At 29.3% G+C, this 20,875-nt stretch overlaps 1 protein-coding gene across 5 annotated transcripts in view; it reads left to right on the forward strand.

The window, feature by feature from the left end:
- LOC129965492 (plexin-B-like) overlaps positions 1 to 20,875 on the forward strand; it is a 734,796-nt gene that overhangs the window by 505,484 nt on the left and 208,437 nt on the right. Inside the window, exon 1 of one of the 5 annotated variants that reach the window (XM_056079427.1) lies at positions 10,848 to 10,882. The exons of the other annotated variants lie outside the window; for them this stretch is intronic. The gene's annotated coding sequence lies outside the window, so the exon portion shown is untranslated. Of the gene's footprint in view, positions 1 to 10,847; positions 10,883 to 20,875 lie in introns of those variants that run through there. 5 annotated transcript variants of the gene reach the window in all.

Consider the following 20,875-nt stretch of genomic DNA (forward strand, 5'->3'; position numbering starts at 1 on the left):
GCAATCTAATATCGTGCTTTCATTTTTCTTTCCTGTATTTTTATTTCAATCGATAGGGAAAAACACGTCCAAAATACAAATTAGATTTTCGGATAGTATCAACAGCATGCCAGAGATTAACCGCCAAAAACTCGCCAAGGATAGTGCGGTAGATTCGATAAAAATGTTAAATTCACGCCAAAAGTAAATATTTCGTAACTTAACCACCAAAAACTCGCCAAGGATAGTGCGGTAGATTCGATAAAAATGTTAAATTCACGCCAAAAGTAAATATTTCGTAACTATTGTACGCCAGTGCCATTTAAGGCGTTTTCTGCATTGATAAGTTTATTAGAGAGTATGCGAGAAAGTTTTGAGGTGACAACTCTCTATTATGTCCCCAATGGTCATTTACAAGCGTCGTGTGCTTGAACTTTTCAAATCAAGAAAACTAATCAAAATTATTTAACTTTCAAAATATTAATTTTAGGATTTTTTTTAACTGCTTTCATTCTAATTTTATAGATCGTTAGCTGTACCCGGTGCATTTCTGCCGCAGAAGAAATAATTTTGTATATATCGTTGGAAATTTTGAAATAGCTATTTTGTTTAATTAGGAATGATAGAGAGAGTGATGTTTATGCTCTTGTCGACAATGAATACATTCATTGAAATTGAATGTTATATAAAAGTGAAGTATAAATAATACTTATTCTTTTTTTTTAAATTTGTTATTCAACGGCTTTAGGGTAGACAATATTTTTTCTTTTTCCCTCTTCGACAAAAACAAATAAGTTTCTTGACTGTCCGACTCGTGAGCATTCAACATACAACTGGCGGTGTACTGTCTTATGTTACTTAATACGGTACGGTACCGCATAAAATACGAAGAAACATTCATTTTTATATGTTAGATATAATAATTATACTAAGCCTACAGCCTTCGCATAAGTGCAAGCAATAAGTCGGCAAAGTTTTGTCGCAATCAGATGAAAGGTACGGTGGTGCATAAAATAAGAACAAACAAAAATTCATTTTCATTTGTCAGATTGTGATCCATTATTTTTCTGATTGGTGATTATTCCACAAGTGAAAAATTTTGCATTAAAGTATTTAGATTGCGTTCAAGAGCTCTGTAATTTTTTACATTTTGTTTAAAATTATTTTTAGATGTAAATATTTTTGTATGTGTGGTACCATCTTCAAAGTGGCCTGCAAATAAATTTAATTTGTTTGTTGGGTAAAAATTACTCACATCAATATTAAACTAAAAATGTATAAACAAATATCTGATTTCTGAGAACTTGTACTGCTTCAGAACTCTTACGTGGCTGAATCCATCCCTGAATTTAAAGCCAAAGAAAATAAAGCCAGTATGCAAGAAATTTTGACCATTCCTTTTGCACATTTATTTTCTCACATTCCCCGCCTTTCAAGAAACGCACACAAGAAGAGATACCCTTATGCACATAAAAACACATTCTGGTGGGGAAGGAGTGCTTTTTCTTATGGCTTCTTCGATGGAAACATATACATTTTCTCCCTTTTTTTCTTTTAAAGTCCTTTTTGCACGTGAAATCCTAGCTCAATTCCGTGGCAAGTGCTATATTTATGAATGCCATCAAATATGTAGAGGTCACATTTCCTGTTCCGGTATATATATCTATATATATATAATATCTTCTCTCTCCGGAGATGCTTATTCCTTTTCCGAGAGAGAAATTTCTTTTCAAATTCCTGCGCTTTTCATTTTCTGTGAAGGCCTTCAACAACTTTTGTCGGAAGATGGGGTACGGGGTATTCATTTCCTGTGGCATATAGCGAGGTTTGATACAAACCGTTCGGCGAGAGTTAACGTTACATTTTTATACCGGGAATATATCTGATGCTTTATTCTTCGATTTCTTCGGCCCCAGCTTGGGATGGAGAATTGTTGCACGTGTGGGCTGAATTCGGACGTATTTCTTGGAATCCAGGTGTTAATGGTTTTCAGATTTTGTTAAGGCAGAAATTTTCTGAACTTTGTTTATAAATTTCACATTAGGATTAATTTTTTTTTCTATTTTGATTATAATACAAATATATCCAAATCCTTACTATTGTCCATATATTTTAACTTTGAAATTGTGGTGAAGGGAACAGAAATATAGAGGAAGAAACAAGTTAGTTTTTCTTTCTTTAAAAACATTCGATTAAATGATAAGACTTATTGTCCTCTTTGAGTGTTACCACCTGCCCCATTTTGCCCATTTTTGCCTTTTCCCCCTGTAACTACAGGGTCTTAAAATAGGAAAGAGGAGTAAAATTGGGGCAAAGTGAATGGAAAACTGAAAAGTAATACCAGAGTGAGATCACAATAGCCTAATGGTACATTTTTTTGGGTATCGATGTTTGGGTTTAATCCTATTCGATCCAGCCAATTAATGATTCAAAAACTCGTCATATCTTCTGTTTGGAAAAGCCTGATATCTTCTATTAGGAATATCCTGATATCTACTTTTAACCTTATTTTAGATCACTTCACAAAGAAGTTCAACTCAGTTCTAATGTATTGTCATTAATTTGTAGTATTGCTTCCCTACGCGGGCACTTTCATGGTAAGAAAGAAACTTTTACAGATAGCTCAAATGGATGCCGGGCATTTAACCATGGCGTCAAGCCTGGTGAACATTTGGGACTTGGCGACATAAATGAAGGATCTAGAATATTCGAGAATTCTGGTGATATCTCGGTTACGAGCGAAGATCCGACATCCATCTAGAAACTTCCTTGTCATGTCATAGAAACTATAAAAAAAGATACAGCTGAAATTAATCTGTAGTGGAGAGAGTTATTGAGCTGAATAGTAGAGTGAGTTCTCTCTGAGTGCCTTGTGCTGTTATGATTGCTTAGTAGGTATATGCTGCTGTTTATTATAAGTACTGTTCTTATGCACATTTCGACTGTGTTTTTTTAATGCGTTTTCATGTAGAATAAGCCATTTTTATTCGTCATTGAGCCTGCTGAAATGTTGACCGTATAACCCATGAATGGAATTTTAAATTCTTCCGTAAAAATATGGAATTAGTCTGTCTTCCAGCAAGACTTAGAAAAAGCGAAAGTTGAACACTTGGAGGAAAACCAGGAAACTCCCAAGTACTCAGATAGATCCCAATGAATAATTTGTTAAAAAAAAATGATCACCTGTGTCTTAGTTGGGAAAGGTAGGAAGTCTCTAAAACGAAACTGATTTCTTTGTTTTTTCGCTGCTTGAAGTTCAACCAATTACTCTTTATGCAACATGAGTTAGAATCAATCTCAATGACAATAAACCCAGACTTATTTATGCCTTATCTTAGTACTCTTGACATGTAAAGAGGAATAAGAAAATTTGGATAAAGTACTAAAAACTGCAAATATAGTCATCCAGTTTCTAATATAGTCCTTCATATCTTATATTTCTCTTTAATTTTATTGCTTGCATGAAGCAGAAGATGGTGTGAGTTTTAAAAAGAAAAATTAAATATCGAAATTTTGCAATTTTACTATTCTGGATATGTTTCTTTTCTTTGGGATGTTATATGTATATATTATTAAATCAGAACAACACCACAATTTCATTGATACTTCCCACAATTACAACGAAGTGACTATTTTCTTTTGACAATGATGTACTCATAAACTTTAACTATCTGAGAACTATATTATCTTTTATTATATAAAGATAAAGCATTTTTATGCAGTGGGATATTGTTATCGTTATAAAGATTATATAAAATCTACAAAGCGTGTGTCGTAAACGAAGTATTCATCTCAGAAATGATTGCAATTGTTTTCTGTTATGTCTTGAATATGTATTCGGTTATCTGTTAATAAAGCTACCGTTTTCAGCGAATGCAGATATGAGCAATTGTTGTATGAAACAAAAATGGGTAATAAAAGCATGGGATGGTTTTATTGCGGTGAGGATATTTTTCACATCTTTTTCGGTCACAAACGGAATAAAAGATTGTATTGTATCTATATTTCACAATTACATTTTATGACTCCGTGAAAAGATGGCTGGATGCTTTTCTCGTCAAGCGAACCATGAAAAACGTTTATGTTCTTTAATAAATATTTTTGGAAAATTGGGATTCTAATCATAAATTGTTGGAAAAGCGGTTGATCAGATCGGTTTGAAACATCAGCAGCTCTAGTGCGACTTCAAGTAAAACATGGTATCTTTTTTTTTTTTTCTTTCTTTCTTATACAAAGAAAAAGTATTACAAACGCCAAATAATTGGAACTCGAGATTTTGAAAACATATTTTTTGGAACTATATCCATCTGTCTCTGAATATGATAGCTGAAGAAACACTTTGATTTAGACGAATGAAATTTGACATTTATGACCTTTACTTCAAATTTGTAGGTTTCTATCAAATTTTGAACGAAATTCATTCAGAGAATTGTCTGTTGTCCGAATACAAGTTAACACGATAACTACGAAACGAAAAGATCTTGAACGAATAAAATTTGTTATATTGATCTGTATCAAATTTAGAACCAAATTCATCAAGATCGTTTGTTGGTGCGTACTTTCAAAGAAAGAAAGCATAGTACAAGTCTCCGATTAATACAAGATATTCTATTATAGAAAAAAAATCTCGTAAGCTAAATTTTATTTTATTTTTAAGTTTAATAACAATTTTCAAAACTATGAGCATCAAAACTTTACATAAAAAGTGTACAATATTTGTGCTAAGTCCCCCCCCCTCTTCAAAAAAGGAAGAAAAAAATAAAAGCAATAATAATGCAACTGCTTGGCTAATACAAGATATCTATTATTAAAAAAAAATTCTGAAAATAAATTTTATTTTATTTTTAACGTTAATGACAATTTTCAAAACTACGATTGTCAAAACTTCACATAAAAAGTGCACAATATTTATGCTAAGTTCTCCCTCTCTTCAAAAAAAAAAAAGAAAGAATAATATGAGTCTTTGGTTAATACAAGATATGTCTGTTATAGAAAAAAAAAATATCATAAACTAAATTTTATTCTGTTCTTAAAGTTAATGGCAATCTTCAGAACTACGATCGTCAAAACTTCACATAAAAAAAAATCACAATATTTTTGCTAAGCCCCCCCCCCCTCCCTTCAAAAAAGAAGGGGGAAAGAAAAGAACGCACGAAAAGAAAAGAAAGAATATTACAAGTCTTTGGTTAATACAAGATATGTCTGTTATAGAAAAAAAATCTCATGAACTAAATTTTATTCAACTTTTAACGTTAGTGACATTCTTCAAAACTACAATCATCAAAGTTTCACATAAAAAGTGCACAATATTTATACTTAGCTATTTTTCCCTTCAAAAAAAGAAAGAAGAGAAAAGAAAAAAAAGAAAAGAAAAGAAAAAGAAAGAAAGAAAAAAGAAAAGGAAAGGAAAGATGAAAACGATAAGGAAATCCTGTAAGTGAAGTGAAACGGTAGCATCCTAACAAAATGCAAGTAAATCGGAAGAAAAGAAGTGCACGCGCAGCTCGTTTCGCCGAGTTACAGAATAACGAAATTCGTGACCAATTCGGGTCGAACGGGAGAGAAATATGACTTGTTCTGACAGCTGTCATTGGCCAACTTCAATGTCGCCTACAAAGCGCCGTATAAATGAATATATTTCTCCCAAGGACGCAAAAAATAAAGACAGAATGTTTAGATTCCACCTCGTCCGCTGCCACATATATTTTTCAAAACATGCAGTTATATTTATGGCTTTACAACCGAATTTCTTTTAAGGCTCTGAATTTGTTCTTTCGACTAATTCTTTTTTTTTTTTTTTTGTTCATGTAAGAAATCAAACTGTAGAAAAAACTTTGAAAAAAAAAAAAAAGAAACATAAGAAAATTTACCCTGTAAAAGAATGTATTTGATAATATGTTTATTGAAATTTCTGATAAATTTTATGTGCTTGAATATTCTGGTTTTTTTTTGGTGTATTTGTTGTTGTTGTTTAAAATCAAAATTAGTTATATTTAGAAATAATCAATAACGAAAAATAATGGCGCAAATGCATAAGTGCATATATATATATATATATATTTTACTTTAAAATATATTTTTTTTAAGTTGTCTTTGGATAAGATCTCAAAGATATCAGTCATAAGCATCTAAAAGAAATAGTGTGAAAAAAAATGGATTTTGTTTATTTTCTCAAGATATTTTTGTACTAGCCGACATAGGTACAAAATACATTTACAAAATTGATTTTGATCACACATAACTAGTGGTATACCTCAGCAGAAATGTGTGAGACAGACAAGATTGAAAATTTTAGATTTTTGGCAGATTCCAGATAAGAAGATTAGCAATTGAAATAGCTCTCATGCCACAACTTCGGAAAAATCTTGTAGAAACGATAATTTAAGTAACTTTTTATTTTAAGTTATGTTAAAATCTTAAAAGAATTAGTAGATGGACCGATCAGCACAAAGAGGAAAGAGATTATCATTTCCCCATACTTCCTTATGACTGAAGATATAAAAATAAATGTATTAGGTGAAATGTACTAACGTTTCATTACTTCGAACAACTTTTATACTGAAAATTTTTTATAGCTGCAGTTACTTGGAAGATAGAGCTGAAATTAAATTCTCAACTTCTAACTTCAACATGATTTATATTGCTACATTAAATAAATAATAATAATAAAAAATTATACGCGCACTTCCTTTTCTTGCTTTGAATTATATAATCGCATGTGGACTAAAATTTAATAGCTTGAAGAAAACTAATTAAATTAAAATAAAAGAGCAGAAAGTTTTATTGTTTTGATAACGTAAGCAAAAATTATCAATAAATCTATGCATTTAATCTATTAACCATGCAATTCGAAAATCGTGTGCATAGCTGTGCATGCTTTAAATCTTTTCAATGTATATTTTGTTATTATCTTTATCATGGAAGCGAGAGTGTGAACTCATTTGTTTTTGTTTCTATTTAGCCTTTTAAAATAAACCAAATTATTTTCTAATAAAATAGGAAAGGGTGGAAGGGGCAATTTTTTTCTTTTTATCTGGAGAAAAGCGGAATCTATCTTCGCCTTCTGATAACCGACAGGTTTTTTTTTTTTTTTTTTTTTTTTTTTTTATCTCCAAACTTACAAAAGTTTTGTCTTTTATTCTTATTCTTATTTTCTTATATTATTCTTTTATTCTTTCTTTTATTCTTTCTTTTATTATTCTTTTATTCTTATTTTGTCTTATTATCAATTATCGCTATATTTGTATGATTTATTTATTACACATGAATTTTCTGCACATAAAATATAGCGCAACAAAATAAATCTTTTTGAACTGTCAGAAAAAAATTTATTTTGTACAACAATATCTGACAGGACGAGAACTAAGCATTTAAATTGCTAGCATTAAAAATTGAATATTTTTTAAAATTATTTCGAAAATTATATTCATAATAATTCTTTTATAAACTTTTAACTAATCTAATATTTTTTCAATTATCGTGATATTTTTATCATTTATTTATTACACATGAATTTTCTGCACATAAAATATAGCGCAACAAAATAAATCTTTTCGACTGTCAGAAAAAATATTTATTTTGTACAACAATATTTGACACGACGAGAACTAAGCATTTAAATTGTTAGCATAAAAAATTGAATATTTTTAAAAAATATTTCGAAAATTATATTCATAATCATTCTTTTGTAAGCTTTTAACTAATCTAATATTTTATCAATTATCGTTATATTTTTATCATTTATTTATTACACATAAATTTTCTGCACATAAAATATAGCGCAAAAAAAAAAAATCTTTTTGACTATCAGAAAACAAATTATTTTGTACAACAATATTTGACACGACGAGAACTAAGCATTTAAATTGTTAGCATAAAAAATTGAATATTTTTAAAAAATATTTCGAAAATTATATTCATAATCATTCTTTTATAAGCTTTTAACTAATCTAATGTTTTATCAATTATCGTTATATTTTTATCATTTATTTATTACGCATGAATTTTCTGCACATAAAATATAGCGCAAAAAAAAAAAAAATCTTTTTGACTGTCAGAAAACAAATTATTTTGTACAACACTATCTGACACGACGGGAATTAGGCATTCAAATTATTAGCATTAAAAATCGAATATTTCTCTAAATTATTCTAAAATTATATGCATAATCTTGCCTTATATAACGCCACATTGAATTTCGTTTTGAATCCGAAGTTGAAATAATATACAAATAAACGTAATAATATATATCAGAACTGAAATGTTATTTCTTTACGTATATGTACATGAAATCTAATCTTCCTCTGAATGTATATCGAAACCTGCATTTTATGCATTTTAAAATATCTAAACTGCATGGAATAACCTCTGCTTTTCACCTTTATATTCTGAAAAAAAAAATTATTTTATCTTGAATGTTTTTGGCCAGTGATATGTAAATTGTTTTCGCAGACTATGTCTCGAATAAAGCCAAGGAAAAAAAAAAAAAAAAAGCTAAGAGAGTATTTTTAAAAGCAATCGTGCGAGCATGGTTGAGGATTTTCGTCTCCTAGCTTTTTTTTTTCCGATGAGTTATTTTCAGCGTTTTTATTTTCGATGTTTTTATTTCTTGGAAATAGTTTTGGAAGTGTTTTTGTTCCAGATTTCTCTCAAAAACTGTAAAATAACAAGTTTCATGAATACTTTCCCTATATCTAAACTTTTTAGTTTGCCTCAGCTCGAAGCTTAGCTTCAGAATTTACTTTTTTTTTTTTTTTTTTTTTTGAAAGTGTGCTGTTACTTTTTATTTGTCTACCATTTTCACTTAGTAGCACTGCTCGTGCATTTGAGAGAAAATAGCAGCTTGTTGTAAATATTATTGTTTGTTCCCGAAAGATTTTCTGAGCATTAAAGTATATTAAGAATGAAATAAAAAAAGATGAAAGCCACATTCTTCACACAATTATTCTGTCTAGTAGTTCTGGAGTTAGATAAAAAGTATTTTTGCTGCCAGTGTCTCGGAAAAACTCGAAAATTCATCGCTTCTATATTTCCAAATAGTATTCTTCTTAAAATAGAATGTTTTTACTGAAATTCTTACCTAAAAACTGTTTTATAAGTAGGTAGATATATTATTTAGACTTGGCAATTTCTTCATAGTTTATTTCGGATATTTCTTTGTGGTATATTAATATATTTTATATATATTTCATGGATTTTTAAACGTGATATTTATGGAGAAATAAATTTTCTTTTAATACGGATTGCTTTATACATAATATCACATTACTATTTGCAAAATTTTATTCGTGTAAATCCGTTTGGGCCAAAAGTCCCCCCGCTGGTGTGGTTTAAAAGTTCGGAGAGGGGGTGACAACTCAGGTGTTGTCCTATTATTATTTACAAAACTGCTTTATATATAACATTATATTATTATTTTCAAAATTTTATTCGATTAAAACCGTCTTGGTCAAGCGTCCTCGCACTGATGTGGTGTAGAAGTTTGGGGAGGGGATGTCAGCTCAGGTGTAGTCCTCGTTATCTGATCGTGGTTCAAATTTACGAGGTCCGTCTCAAAATAGCCCTAGTATTGCCTTAAAACAGGACATAAATATAACTAAACTAAACTGAACTTATTCGTGTGAATAAAAATATATTAACTAAATCGCAGTATGTAAGAGTAAAGACATAATAAACCAAACAATAAAACCATTGTTATAAAATGTGCTTTAATTTTTTTATGGAAAATTTAGTTTTTATTTAAACTTTTTAAAACAAATCAAATTATTTTCTAATAAAATTGAAAAGGGAAATAATGGTTGGGGCAATCTTTACTTGTTTTAGCTTCTTTTATAAATGATTATTTATTTATTTTGTGATAATATGCTCTAAAGTTCTAGAAGGAAAATATTAAAAAAAATTTCGTTAAGGAAAGCATTAAAAAAGTTCGATTGGGTTTAAATTAAATAATCTTATTAAAATTTGAAAACCCCTTTCTTAATTAATGAATATTATCTAAAATGTAAATACCTGACTTATACTTATTTTTTTAGTTCTTGACATAATGGGTCTATCTGTAGAGTATTTTGAATGTCACTTTCATCGTGCATTTTGTAGTTTACAGATGTATGCACTCTTATAATCATTATCATATTAATAATATCTCGATGAATATTCTTGATAGGCGATATATCCATTGAGTAGGAATGTGAGTATTTAAATTTGATAAATATTCAATTACACAAAGATATCTTACCACCATCAAAAATAAATGTATCGATTTATTACACATGCTTTCTTTTATTCAATTTAATTTCTTCAATCTAGTTTTCATTTAGCGTTTCATTAAACATCATTTCTGTAAATAACGTAACAACCACCTTGCTGCATATATTTATTTTTTTCAATACGATGTTTTAGATAAATATCGAGATTTATATATATATATATATATATATATATATATATATATATATATATATATATATATATATATATATATATATATATATATATATATATATAATCCGAAAAGTATGACAGCCTGTTGAAACCGATATTCCATCATTTTAGTTTTTTAGTTTATACTCCAAGTCATGTCCGTCCGTTTAGTAAGATTACGAGGCATACCACGGTCGAAAGGGGGGGGGGGAGCTGAGTTCGAACGAACGCCTTAGGTTCTAAATGACAGCGTTCGAAAATTCCTCAACACCGCTGATTATGATGCGCCGACGCAAGATAATAATCCGGGTGCCCCCATCTGTCAGTGTCGGTTAGAGTTAGGAAAGTTCAAGCAGACACGACCACAGATTTCTCTCCTCGCGCTGGAAAACGTTCCATTAGTGCCCCAGGGTCGGCCGCTCTGCCCTCCCGTCTGTAGCATGATACCCTTTCGCGTCGACTGCTTTCCGCTGCATCAACTCAGGTTAGTGCTAACACTGTCTGTGCAGAAAATAAAATATAAGACAGAACGATAAAGAGATAAGGGATTGGCGTGTTAAAAAGTTTTTTGAAGCCAATATTTTTGTAGGAAAAGCTGTGCACCGAGGATACATTTTATCGAATTGTTTTCTTTCGTAATACTGTGTATTGTGATAAACTTTATGACCGACAAAAATCTCTGTTAATAAAAAAGGAAAATATGTCAGTCTGTTGACATACTGCAGACCAGACTATTTGACACAAAGCTGCTGAATCTAATGCAAATAAATTTTGGAGTCAGAAATGTGCACATTGGAGCATTTTTTTTTTCTGTTTTTGAAATTTTAAATAAAATTTTAATTAAGAAAAATTATTAAAAGTTTTGTCGTTTTACTTCTTTAAGTTCTAAAAATAAATAATTAAAATAATGCAAATGATAATTAACATTATCTTAATATTATATATAATGATATTTTAAACTCTGATTTCATTTCTAATTAATTTACAAAGTTTTATTTTAATTTTACCCATAGTAAGTTCATTCTCTTATTTCTTGATCCAATTCCACTTTCTCTTTCTTCTTAATTAATTCAACAGAAGCTTTATAAAATCCCTGAATCGGCTAAACGCCGACACATTCTCACGCTCCGCGCGAAGGGCTAGAAAAATGTCCAGTAAGCACATTCTTTTTAAAAGATCCCTGTGTTTCCCTTACTTGTGATTGACATGCGTCAGAAATCCCTATCAGAATCTTAATAATATATTAGCACTGTAAAAAAAATATTTTCCCTATCCATATCTCATGTTAAATAAGACGAAGGATAATTTATTTCGCTTTTCTTCCCGACTTCTGCTTTTGCAACGCGCTATGGCGGACGTGCCTTGTCCACGCCTTTTTGTAAATAATCATGCCTGCCTCCCGAAAGAGAATAAAACGAACTTAAAAATGCAAAGTCTCTTTACTGCTTGTCACACCTACATTCTGCTTCATATAAAATAATGCTTATATATATATATATATATATATATATATATATATATATATACTAATATGATATCTATAACATTATGTTAAATTATATTATGTATTAATATCGCTAATTTTTTAAAAATTACCTTTACTTTAAAATTACCTTCATTTTAATAATGCCATTTTTTGTTAACAAGCAATCTATATCTTACTACAATCTACATTTTAACAATTTTCAAAAAAGAATTTTTTTTTTTTTTTTTACAATTTTTAACTATATTTTTATTGTAACAAAGAAATTCAACTTGTTTTCATTATTTCATCAAGTCTTAATCATAATTTTTCTTAATTGTTGAAAGATAAAAAAAATAGAAAGAAAGAAAAATTCAGTTAGTTATTTGATAGTTAAATTGAGGGATAACGTAATAAAGTTACAGTTCTGCAAAAGACAACGGGTAATTAGAAGATAAATATCCTAGATTACTGTGTTTTTAAAGACGTTGTAACATCATAGGTTTTATTACTTTAAAAAGATTCATCCAGATCAAAATCGCAGGTGATATCAATAGGATGCTATGGTATATAAGGAATCAAAACATCTTAAAGTATCTAAAATTAAACACAATTTAGAAATTTCATCTAAAATTGGCAACAAATTCTATCAAAAAGTGAATGTAAGCATTATTATTTCGGTATGAGAAATATCAGTTTACGTCTCACATAGTAACAGAAGCAGAAGGCTATGCATCCTTTTTATTAGGTAATCAATATCTGATCCCTGTACCCCCTTGGACACGGCAATATGACTAACAGTGAAGAAAGACTGAATGGCCGATGGAAACAATTAAGATTATCATTAGAATAAATAAGTTTAAATAATTATTTTTCTACTTCTTCTCTCTTTACTTTATTTATACTATCACAATGTAATGATGAAATTCAAAATAAGTATAAAACTTTTACCATAATTTAACAATTGTACCATAATTAACGTAGGCTCAAGTCATATATCATGTCACTGATCCAAGTGGAAGATCAAAGACCTTGAGTCTAGGCGCTTCCCAAGACACCCCCTCCTCTATATTCACGCCATCATTGGTTTAGAAAAATTCATCAAAGCATTGAACAGAAGATGAGGAAGACTTTTAAAATAACACAGTTTTAAAGTCAATCACAACAGGATGCTTAAAAATAGTTTCTTAAAGGGATCATGGGTATCAAGCTATGCGTAAGAAGTTTGGTTTAAATTAAACGCAGCCAATATTCCCGCCAAAGACGACTAACGTTATATAAATATAGTATAAAAAATATCAAAATAGAGATGCCATTTTAATTATCGTATTCAATGCGCATGTGGTGGGAGGAAAAAGCAGGGCATAAGTTACAGTGCAAAATAAGACAATGCGTAGTTAACATTAGATAGCATGTGTAATTATATTTGCTATGTGACTTCATCGTGACATTCGGAGAGATTCCATTAAAATATCTTTATTATCAAAATCTTACAAGTATGATTTACATAAAATGCACTTATTTTATTATCAAGTTGTATATTGTTCTTCTGGAAATCAATTTTGATTATAACGTGCTACAGTGTTATTGATTCAATACTGACATTATTTGATAATAAATTTTTCCAATTTTTTCGAGAAAAATCAACAAAATGAGCGCTTCGAAGGATAATCTATGATTGAATAATAATTTATTTTGTGTTCACTTATTTCAATTGTTTTCTTAACTAATAAACAAAAAATATTATTTTTTAAAAATTTACCATATTTTTGACAATTACTATTAATGTTTGATAACTACTTTGTCCTTACGATATGATTGCCATGATTTATAATGGTTAATATTAATGTTTCGAAAAACAGACAAGAGACTATTTGAACATTATAAATTACTTTCATAAAATTATATTCCTCTCTGAATTTGAAAATATTCAAATGGCAACACGACGTCATGTATTTCTGAAAAATTATGTTATACTTTTAAGTTTAATAATTCTTTCTCTTTTCCATTTTGAATCATTTTATGATAATCAGGCAAAATTAGGTAAATAGCATGCGTGCAGAAGTTCGTTTGAAAAACATGTTTTGAATGCCAACAACTTTTGTGAGGTTGCGACTTACAGAAAAATTAGAATGTTCATGTGCATTATGAGTGGCATTACAAATTGGTAGAAGGAAATTGAAGGGGAGGGATAGACATCCTGTGGCCACTGTTAGAAGAAGGAAGGGGGTGCTGAGGAATACAAAATATTATTATGTTTATTTCATATTTGTAAAGTCATATGTGAAGAGAGATGGAAAACAATGCTACTCCCGTTACGACAATAATCTTCATTATAACTCTGAACAATAAATGATGTTTGTGATTTATTCTGATGTAAAACTAGCCGAGTAGTCTCCCTAAAACTTTCTCGCATATTCGCTCCTAAAGGTGTCATCCCTGATAACGCCTTACATGGTATTGGCGTACAATAGTCAAAAAATATTAATTTTTCACATGAATTTAGCTTTTTAATTGAATTTTTCGTGCCATTCTTGGCGGTATTTTTATCTTTTAATTCTTTACATGCGCTTAATAGCACCCCAAAACCAAATTTGTGTTTTTGACACGTTTTTCTCAACCAATTGAAGCCAAAATTTCACATAAAACTGCATTTGTTGTGACAAAATCCCATAGAAAATCTAATATACTTAAGTCATTGTATATTTGATTTATGGCTTTTTAATGTTTCTGAACATACAGAACAACAGATGGTCGATTCCTTTGTGTATTTGACTCAAAATTTGATGAATTTCTATACTATAGATGTTAAATATGTGTACCTTTGTTTTGTAATTATCGTGTTAACTTACATTTGAACAAAGGGACTTCCTCTGATCAGATTTTACTCAAAATTGATAGAAATCTGCAAATTTTGTGTAAATACCGTATACTGAATTTCAACTGTGTAGTTCAAAGCATTTTTGAGTTATATTTGTCACAAACAGACAGACAGACATTTCCCCGAAATGTGTTTTTCGAACTTAGGAATTTCTAAAGCGTCGAAATTCGTCAAAATCTCATGTTCGAATTTTTTGATGATTAGAATGCTCTCTCTAGACTACGCATACGATAAAGTAAAAATATTTGAAATCTATGCAGCGAATATCATTTAAGCACTGCTGCATTCCAGTACGGAATTTAGACTTGATGGGTCTTAAACTATTTGAAATATGAGGCCCTTTATAAGTGTATTTAAGTTGTGCATTTAGTATGCATATCATTTGCTCACTCGGGCAATATTAGGGAGAGGGCGTCGTCGTAACGAATATCAGTAGCACCCGGGGTAAGACATTATTTTTCTGCTCCTGCATGATATTTCTTTTTAAAAAGTGGCGTAAATACCATAAATGTAAATTATAATAATTAAAAATACATTTAAAAAATTTTTAATGGTGTAAAAATTAGTTTGAAATGGCCAAAAAATTAATTTGTGGAAAATTTGAAATAATATCGTGGAAAAACATTAATATTCTCTTAATTTTTAATTAATTAAAATTTCAAAAAATCGTACAGAGTTGCATATTTTTACTTACCAAATTATATCTATGCCAAATTTTGTAGTTTTAGGTCAAATGATCTAGTTTGTAGAGCTCCAACCCCCACACATGTAGATACACATTCATCTTTATTATTAGAATAAATTTAAATCTTCCACATAAGTCAGTTCCATTAATTTTTTTTATAAAATCACAATTAATGTGATTTCATCTAAGCTTTGATATCAACATTTTAAAAAAATGACTTTTGTTCTTTATTTTAATGAATTTGATATGCGAGTTGAGAAATTACAGATATACGATCTTAAGATTTTAAACGAGATGCCATCATTCCATTTTGTAAACACGCAAATTCACAAAAAGGTTGCTGATTAATTAAGTTACAAGCTTGCAAAAAAAAAAAAAAAATATCGATATGTCATTCAGAATCTCTACTTTGTTTCTTGTATGTTAATTTCGTCCTTCCCATCACCGCTTTTTAATTTCGTATTCTTACAGCAGCAGCCTTCTCCATCTCAGCCCACTTGGTGCGACGTCACTGACAACTTCGAGATCTCTCTCACTTTAAGACGTAGGGGAGGGGTGGCAGGGGGATTATGACACTTTTCGCAGGTGATAAAAGTTAACTCATCGCTCACTGACGAAATTTTCCTCAAGAAATTTCAGCTATGACATGTTCTACGTCCTCCCTATCCTCCTTGTCGTTTTCATTGCTCCAGGACCATACCTCTCGCGGCCCGCTATTCTCCCCCCTCCCCCTCCAATATATCGGGCCTTCCATCCAATCAATCAACAGAGAATGTCATCACGCGATTTTGCTGTAGTCCTGTTTAGAGGAGTTATACTTTTATTTATCGTTTGCGTTAGTCGTTTTTTGTTTGTTCATTCTTTTCTGTCAGGTGCTGGCTTGCTGCTTTAAAAATGTATTTTATAATACTAATAAAAAGCGTCATTGTGTTTCGTCACTTTGGAGCAGCAGAGACATTTTTGTCGGTAAATTTGCTTTTGTGGCTAGATGTACTTGATATCTAAAAAAACTGGTGTGAAACTGTTGAATAATATAGAAATGCAATAAGAAGGATTTTTGCGGTTCATTCTTATTTGAAATGTTTGATATACGAAAAGAACCTCTTCTTTTTGTAATCTTATAAACAATATTCGTACAGATTTGATTTTTTTTGGTCATCCAGTTTCTTCTGAATTATTATTTAATTCGAATTTTTTGCATCTTATAATTTTACTAATTGCCGATGTGTAATGGCAGTTCATTATTAATGTAGAATTAATAAAAACATAATAGGTTTGGCTGTCAGAGAATTATATGCATTTGTGATTTGTTTTAAATGTAAAGTGTGTAATATTATTGAAAGTATAAAAATGCTGTTTCTAACCAGTTATTGGAGTTATTAAATAAATAAATTTGTTGAAGTCATATTTTAATAGCATATTTTTATAAATAATCAAAAAATTAGAAATTTGTCCAATTATTATCTACTTTTCAATCTTTTATTATTATAAATACCGCATCATGAAATCTATTTTCTTTCAAATTCTCTACCAACTGTTGTAGAACAATTTAAATGTCACACTAACAGTTATGCTAAGCGGTTTCCTAAATAAAACATAAATCGAATATTTTTCAGAAAATTGCTAAACCCAGATTAAAATTTTATTTTCGAAGTATTCTTATCAGGGCACTATATTTTAATTTGTAGATAAACTTAAAAATAATATCTTTAATAATATTGTACGACTGAATGTTTGTTGTCAAGGCAAAAATCGTTTTTAAGTAAAGGACATTTTTTTTTTTTTTTTTTTTTTTTTTAGCTCACTATATTTCATAAATATTCACTATTGATTCTTTCGCTTAAAATGTTCAGAGCTTCAAGTTTCGCTACGGAATTTTAACAAGAACAAGGGTAGAATTATTTTATACAAAAAAGAACAGAACAGGAAAAATTAACAGAACAAGTAGAAGTAGTGCTTTCGAATTAGAAACGAAATATTAAATTCTTGCCGACCAGATTACATAGTGGATAGTGATACGGCAGTCGTCAAACTATCATTCAAATAATGAGATGCTATCTTGTACATGTTAAAGACCTTTTTAAGCATTAATTATAAATATTAAAAAAAATTGACTAATGTTGTTTTTTTTTTCTTCCATAATACATGCACACAGGAACAAATCCAGAACAGAGAAAATGCAAACAATCAAATTGCTGACTTCTCCAAAAATAAATAGAAACAGTCTTCTATGGTATAAATAGTTGACGATCTTGTTTTGTTTTTATCCAAGACTTTTAAAGAAAATAATATTGTCATCTTTTTATTTTTCTAAGCATATTTTCCTACTATTTTGCATTTGATAAAATTAATTAAGATCCATATTACTGCCTATTTTGTTTAAAAGATTGGGATCTGTCTTGGACGTCCTGTCAATCTTTCTGCTGGCAGAATGTCGAAGCAAGTTTATTTAAGTGCCCCCTTTGTTTGAAGAAGACCATGTGGTTTGGTTTATCAACCCACTTTACCTTCGTTGTTGTCGATAAACAAAGCAGATGTGGGGAGCATCGAACACACCACACTTGTGTAAAGATAACAAAGAAGTGGTTCCTTTCTATAAATGGGGTGCACTATGTGTCAATTTTCATTCCTTGTTTAAATTTGGCACTTCAGATGGAGGCCTGGCACCAAAATCTTTTTTCTGAAAATGTTCCAGACGGTCTCAAAAAAAAAAAAAAAAAATTAAAATAAAAGCATTATTTTAAGTCTTTGACTTGCATATTTTACAAACTTATGAATTCGAAACTTAGTGTATGGGATATTTTTAAAAGTCATCTGTGTATGTGTGTGTGTTCCAAACTGTACCACCTTTACCAGACCGGACCGACTGAATACCGCATCTAAAGGACCCGAGGTCGGAAACTTTATTCCTGATTCTGTACAGTGGCGTACAGATGGTCAGACAGGCAACACATGCGGCCTGGGGACCATTACAAAAGTCTCTGACCCTCGCAAAGAATTGAATAAAGCTAGGGTTTTTTGTTTTTTTTTTAAACCTAAAGTCTAAAAAATATTCCAACCAAATCTAAAAATCTATACAGGCAGGTTATTTTATTATTATTATTATTACTACTATCTGATTCTGGTTTCAGCATAGATCTTCTTTTTTTTTTTTATTCAAATTTATTTCCCTATTGATAAAAGAAAAATTAAAAATTCTATATAAATAGATTACACTAAAAATAAAGCAATAAAAAACTTGGCTTTATTTTTTAAAAATTATTAAAACGAATATCACAGGATATTTTCAGTCGGCCTTATTTTTTTCCCAAGTACACATTTTTTATTTCTCTGCAATTTTGAAAATATAAATTGGACGGGAGGGGAGGAAATGAAGTGACAACTGCTGATTGTTTCAAACAAGTTACTCCGATATTCTCAAATGACATCATTAATTTGGAATGCAGTTTATTTCACAATAATTTAATTAGTAATCCAAAATCGAAAGTCATGTCAATCGACATACAATTTTTTCTTCGAAATAAAATTAAAATTTCTACATATTTTTCTGCATATACCTACAAACTTCTCAAAAAAGAAAGAAAAAAATTATTATTACAACGAAGATAAGCAATTTATTGTGGTACTATTTTAATAAAATACTTTAAAATATCGTTTGTCCTTTATTTATTCATATGTTTAAATTTTGGGATCTAAATTACTAATTACTATGTGCTGAAATCTTACCAGTGCTCTGTAATGAATATTTAGGCAATTTTATTTCTGTCTTTGTTTTGCCGTATTAGGGCGAAATTCATCTTAATCAGGGTTAAACATTTTTTTTTTTTTTACGAGGTCTCTTTCTTTGACACCTGACTTCATTTTTATCCAAAAAAATTGTTCTGCAACTTTATTGTTGAAAGTAGATAACAAATTGCAGCGCTTAATTAAAAAATCACAAAAGAAGCTCAGTTTACTGAATTACCACGAAAAAAAAATGCCTCGGGGAATCCATTTTTTTGAAAATTATTTTGTGGCAACAAGTATTGATCAATGGAATATAAAAAAAAAAGAGTTGTGAAAGTTTTCACGACACACAATTAAAAAAGCTTCTCTTGTGAGAAATTAATTATAATAAATTATATGTGTTTATATATGTATTTATATATAATGTATAAAAATATATTTATATAATATATATAAATATATATACAGTTTATGGAGCAATGTGCGTTGTAATACGATGTGCGCAATGTAATGCGTTTCCATTTTTACATGATTTTATTTAAGTGACTTATTTTGTGTTTGTGAAAATGGAATGTTGTAACAAGTTTTTCACTCGATTCTTTTTGTACAAGAAACTTGAATTTTGAGCCATTGTGTGTTCTAATGACAGTACAATATTGTAATGTTTTCAGAATTTCGTCATCATTTGATTAATTGATTTTAAATAAAATTTCATATACTTAAATGCCTCGAGCAGGTAGAGAATTCTAGAAAAAACGATATTTATATTACGTGATATGGCAATTATGAACTATGAAATATATTTAAGTCAATAAAAATATTTAGCAATAAAAACGAAAGGTTTTTAAACGAAATAAGTTTTTATTGGTAAATTACAAAAATTATAAAAAAAGGTAAAATTTTTTGAAGAACAAAACTATAAAAAGCTGAATATAATAAATGCATAAAGAAATTCAATTTCAGCGAATATTAATAGAAAAAAAATCTTAAGCATTCATTAAAAGCTAAAATATATAATTAAGTTGGTTAAACTTTATTTTGTTTGAAGCATTTTCATGAGTTCCTCGTGCTTTTACAGCATTTTTTTTTAATTAAAAAAATTGTGCTTTAATTTAGAACTCATATAAAATTGTGTTCTTAAAAATTTTTATTTTATTTTTCTATTTTTTATGAAAAACAAAATTTTTAATAAGATTTAACAAATGAATATATTTTATGAAATGATTTCCTGTATCGAAATACGCGTTGATAAAGATTAATTGATGACAATTTTTCTTTTTTTTCTTTAAATGGAATAAATATAATTTCAGACGATTATAATGCGTTTATTGCGAATAAACATCTCTTAAGTTAAATGTTAAATAGATTTTTTTTTCCGCACCATTGACAAAACCTCTCAAATTATAACTGTGCATACATAACTATAGATCAACTATTCAGACTAAAATATAAAATAAGCTAACACATACGTCTTCGAATTTCAAAAATTAGTTTTCTCTGAAAATAAAAATAAATTTTATATATTTTAAAGATTTTTTTTTTTTATTGCTGTGAGAATATTCATTTTTATCGCTCTTAGCACGGGTTGTTTCAAAATTTTTGCTGCACGCTAAAAGATGAGCCTTCAGTGTACTTTAAATGGCTGTGTAGTTCTACATGAAATAAAAATATGCTTCATTTGCATGAGAAATAACTTCTCGTTTAGCAGTTTTATTTCTTTGTT

This window comes from Argiope bruennichi, chromosome 4 (assembly GCF_947563725.1).
Source record: "Argiope bruennichi chromosome 4, qqArgBrue1.1, whole genome shotgun sequence".
NCBI classification, from domain to species: domain Eukaryota; kingdom Metazoa; phylum Arthropoda; class Arachnida; order Araneae; family Araneidae; genus Argiope; species Argiope bruennichi.